Genomic DNA, 5263 nt, shown 5'->3' with positions numbered 1-5263 from the left:
CCCTGCAGTCGCCGATGTTGCAGCGGATTTTAAACTTACACTGGCCTCCGTGTTCGTTGAGACACACGTGACACAGTTTTCGCGGTTGACCAGCTTCAGGCGCTCGGTGTACCGCAGCTTTTTGAACTCCGCACAGTGTCGCAGCCGGTGGCTCGTTCCGCGACAGTAGTTGCACGGCCTCAGCAGTCTCTCGTTTGCGGTGACATTGGAACTGCTGGCTTCGCTGTGGAGATACAGACCTCCTCTTTCCTTGGACCTTCTTTTCCCCGCTTGGGGAACTCCTTTTAGAGGATGCGACGGCTTGAACTCCACGTCTACGTTGGCTTCGCAGGCATCCGCTACGATGTCCATCAGGAAGTCCGTCAGCGTTCCCGATCCGGCAGCTTAGCAACCAGCGATTTGATCAGCAGCGGATTCACGAGGTGCTGCCGCAGATCGGCTGCCTCAAGATGGCCGCACAGCTGCTCCACCGTATTCCCAAAAGGAACAAAGCTCCGGAGGTTGTCCGGCTTAGGGGGGTCCAACCTGTTCACCTTGTCCAGCAAACTCTCGAGCAGTTGCTCCGGGCGACCATAATGCCGACGCAGCTTTTCCAGGACCCTCGGTATCGACTCCGGCAGTAGTAGCTGGCCTGACACCAGCTCGAGTGCGTCACCTTCGAGCGCTTCCTGCAGCCTCATCAGGTTTTCGTGGTTCATATAGCCACAGGCATCGTTGGACGCTTTGTAGGCCGCGTAGAACAATGGCCACTGCGCTAGTTTTCCCGAGAACTTTGGGAGCTTGTATGTTAACCCCTTTCTCGCGGCCAGCTGCGCCTTTGTCGGTCCGGTCTGCTGTTGTCCTAGCCCAAATTGGCTTCCTTTCACCACCCGCTTCTTCCGCGAATCGCGCCGTTTGGCTCCCTTCTCCAGAGATGACTCGGAGCTACGGCTCGATGATTCCGCTTCTTCTTCCTCATCGGTATCCTCGTCTTCCTCTTCGGTGTCCTCGTCGTCTTCTGCCAGCATCTTGACGTTCTTCTGGGTCAGCTTCAACACATTTTGTTGAGTTTTGCTGGAAGTTCCCGCTCGTAGATCGTCACCAACATATTTCGACGACGTCTTGGGCACCTTGGAAGCCGAAAGATCTGCCATCTCCTTGTCCATGGCCGCCATTTGCCTCTCCAATGACTTCTGACTTGCTTTCATCCGATCCATCTGCTCCTTCTTCTTCTGAAGCATCTCGGCTTGCCAGGCCCTCTGCTTTTCTTCTTCTTCGGCATGCATTTGCAGCTCCATCTCCGCCTTCTTCCGCTCCAGAGCACGCTGCATCTCCTTCTTCTTCTTCCGCAGCTGCATTTCCACCTCCAGCTCCTCCATCTGCTGCTTCTGTCGCTCCTCTAGTGCACGCACCTTTGCTTCCACACTAGAGACAGCTAAATAGGCATTCTTGCTGGATTTGTCGGATTCATCGGCTTCTCTCTGGCTACGGGTCTGATGCTTCTTGACGGTCTTCTTCTTCTGAGACTCCTTGGCCATCTCCTGACAGGCGTCGCTTGGGCAAAACCACTTTTTCGGTAAATTGCCCTCGGCGATGCCTACGCAACGGGAATGGAACCATCCCAAACAACCGTCACACCCTACCATTTCCTCATCATGCGTTGACGGGCCACATATTTCGCATGACGTTTCCGTGAGATTTAGAACCGTTTTGCCCTTCACGGATTCGGAACCAGATTGCATGTTGCAGGCACTACAAACTCACTGAACACTATTTATTTCAATATATTTTTTAGTTTGTTCCCGATAGGGAAACCAAGTTTTAGCGAAGCAGCTGATTTGTTTTCAGCAATGCTTAACTGTAACTTATTTTTCAAGTTTAAAATAAACAACAATAGTTCACTTATCTAGTTTACTTACAAATAAACTGGTTTCCTTCCTGAATACCTATGCTCCTCGATTCCTTTTGGTTTTGGGTGTTGAAGTACGGTTCAACTACCCTACCTTTTGGCCAGCGGGTTCGTCGTCAAACTGCTACTCAAACATAGTTTTCATTTATTCATCCTTATCCTAGCACTTTTCGAGAACTACTTACAATCTACAATACTGGTTCAGCGGATCAACCTAATTTGTCGCCAGAATCCGAATTTATTAATCCGAATAATAAATTGTAGCTTCACCGTGTCTGCAGGTAAGAATTTTCAATATTGTTTACATGTATTATTAATCATTTTCTTTTTCTTTTCAGGTTTTACTCACTGGAAGTGGTATCGCAACTGACCGAACTTTTCCCTGCTGATTTTAATTACTTATTTCAAGCTTTTATGTCACAAGAAACAGTATATTTTAATTGCTTTCAATAATCACGAACTAATTTTGCATTCGAAAACGATGGCGAACTTTTGTTTTTATTTTGTCTTCTCTATACCTCCTACCGTTTCTTCTACTACCAATATATTTTTCTCTCTCCTATTTTTACCACCACTGCTACGCGCGAGCTGTCATGCTGGTTGTTATGCTGCAACCAGGGCTGTTAATGCGGCGTCGTAACATCTATTAAAAAAATACAATTGATTGACAGTGTATTGTAATAAACGATAAAGCAAACTTCTTTAAAATTGACCAATCTGTCTGTTTTATATCGTCATGTAAAAGTGTCCTCTCAATAAACTGAACAGTCCTTAGATACCAACAGTTCTACGCTACGACCCTCCCAGCTCGGCATGTGCAGTCCATACTAACACCTATGCGCTCACTCTTCTGCCATGCCTCGTGGTGGCGACTGCGGTTGCCACCCGCTGCGGCACTCTTACCTCGACATGTGCAAAACACTCATTCACATCCCCGCGTTCAGCCTGTTTTCGCTCTAACTAACCAATCACAAGTTAGTCATGCTTGTCGACTGCTGCACGGCGCGCCAGATTCTCTGCAAGCTGCAGGCAATCTGAGTTGGTGCAGTCGAAACTGCGTCTCATTTATCCACCGCTTGGCACATCCTCTGGATAAGGGTATCCGGGGTTGTGTCCCGACCGCAAACGTCTAGCATAGCTCTTCTTTCGACGTCGAAACGAGGACATACGAACAGTATGTGCTCTGCAGTTTCATCAACACCTGGGCAGTCATGGCAGACGGGGCTCTCCGCGTGCCCAAACCTGTGGAGATACTGCCAAAATTCCTAGCCCAACAGGAATTGTGTCAGATGGAAGTGAACTTCCCCATGGGGTCTCCCCGCCCAGCTCGATATGTTAGGTATCAACCGGTGGGTCCACCTACCTTTAGAAGAGTTATCCCACTCACATTGCCATCTGGCAACCGAAGTCACGCTGATGCGTTCGTGGGCTCCTCTGGTGCCACGTAGCTCGAAACACTCCTCGTCTTCGAAACACTCCTCGTCTTACGTCTACTGGCACACATCTTGGAACTGTTGGACATCATCCTCGATAATTCCGCAACAGCAGTCGAAGCCCACTTGCACGCATAGTCGACATGGATGGCGAAGGTCAGCTTGTAGTCTATTACGGCCCCAAGGATCTTAAACTCCGCTTTGATGCGATCGCGACTTCACCCACGTGAATCACTTCATGTTGAACCGACTTGCGGTTGATGACGATAAGGCCTCTAGGGAAGATCTATTAATAACGTAACGCAAAAAATGGACTTTTTCTAACCCCCCCCCCCCCCCTTTGTCACACTTTTTGTATGAAGCATCTGATTTTGTATGGATCGTCACACTTCACTCAACCCCCCTCCCCCTCTAAGCGTTACGTAATTTGTGGACGTTCCGCTAGCGCTCATCCAATCCACCACCGTGCTGATCGCGTGTGCTGCGGTCAGTTCTACCTCAGGAATTGACTCCCCGTAAACCTCCGAAGTTACGTCATCTGCGAAGCCGACGATCTCAACACCAGGCTCCAGAACCCCGTCATACATAAGGTTCCATAATACCGGACCCAGTATTGAACCTTGCGGAACTCCTGCGGTGATAGGTACGCTTCTCTGACCGGCATCGGTCTCGTACAATACTACACGGTTCTGGAAATAGCTTTCCAAAATTCGGTACAGGCCCACCGGCAGGCTAAGTCGGTGTAACGAGAGCGCGATGGCATCCCAGCTTGTGCTGTTGAATGCGTTCTTCACATCAAGTGTCACTAACGCACAGTATCGGATACCTTGCCTTTTCTGTTGGATCGTTATCTGGGCGGTCTTTACCACCGAGCTAATAGCGTCCAACGTGGACTTACCCTTGCGAAAACCGAACTGTGTGCTTGACAGGCCGTTCGTACCCTCTGAGTACGGGGTCAGCCTGTTGAGGCCTGTTGTTTCTGTTTTTCCATCTTTCGGGGAATCTACACTCATCTAGGCATCTTTGCATAGCTAGCCTGAACATGTTCGGGTTCGCTATGATTGCTGTCTTGAGAGCGCTGTTCGGAACTCCATCAGACCCTGGAGCTTTGTTCGTTACCAGGGATTTAGCCACCACGAGTAATTCTTCGTTCGTCACCGGAGCCACAGTTTTTACCGCACCCGTATTGCCTTGCGGTGCAGGAGGCCAACCTATCCGGGGACCGTTCGGGGGATGAAGAGCTCCCTTTGGTCTTGGCCATCACTATCCTGTAGGCGTCATCCCACGGATTCGCGTTGGCTCCTTCACATAGGTTGTCGAAACACGCTCTCTTTCTGCTCTTGATGGCCTTGTTAAAGGACAGTTTCGCAGCTCGAAACACTTCACGGTGGTCCGCTCTTTCATTCTCGGTACTGGCACGTTGCATCCCTCGACTAGCCTTAAGGCAGGTTAATCGAAGGGCCGCAATCTCGGGAGTCCATCAGTATACCGAGCGTCTGCCATGTCTCGGCAGGGCTTTCCTCGGCATGGTGGCGTCACACGCGCGTTATAGAACAGCTACCAACGCATCCCCGCTTAGACCTTCAGTGTTGGCTTCCAGTCCCAGGGCCGCGGTGAAAACTTCGCTGTCGAAGTGATTGGTTCTCCACCCACGGACCTGAAAGGGATCCCTGGACCTTGGATGACGACCGGCCCTCGACCCACTAGGTCAGACGATAGCCTATCGATCATCTGGTTGAACTGTTCTAATGGCCACCTTGGTGGGGCGTAGCAGCTTCAATAGAACACACCATTGTCTTAGCCATGATGAATACAGTGCTAGGTGCTCCAATCTACTTAGTTTGTGGTAGAGAAGAAGGCGGGGGTGAAAAATTCTCAGTGCAAAACGAAAACAAACCGGCTGGCTCTTCCATACTAAAATCCAAGATGGATGAATCGCGAA

At 50.0% G+C, this 5263-nt stretch overlaps 1 long non-coding RNA gene across 1 annotated transcript; it reads right to left on the bottom strand.

The window, feature by feature from the left end:
- Positions 1 to 1893: 1893 nt before the first annotated feature.
- Positions 1894 to 2469, bottom strand: LOC134215678 (uncharacterized). Its single transcript, XR_009980266.1, has 3 exons — positions 2238 to 2469; positions 2074 to 2163; positions 1894 to 2012 (listed from the first exon to the last, which is right to left on the bottom strand). It is a non-coding gene; the product is annotated as an uncharacterized LOC134215678 (long non-coding RNA).
- Between the last annotated feature and the right edge of the window lie 2794 nt (positions 2470 to 5263).

The sequence above is a fragment of the Armigeres subalbatus genome, chromosome 2 (genome assembly GCF_024139115.2).
Source record: "Armigeres subalbatus isolate Guangzhou_Male chromosome 2, GZ_Asu_2, whole genome shotgun sequence".
NCBI lineage: Eukaryota > Metazoa > Arthropoda > Insecta > Diptera > Culicidae > Armigeres > Armigeres subalbatus.
Note: the sequence above shows the minus strand (reverse complement) of the source record. Positions and strands in the feature narration are given on the sequence as shown.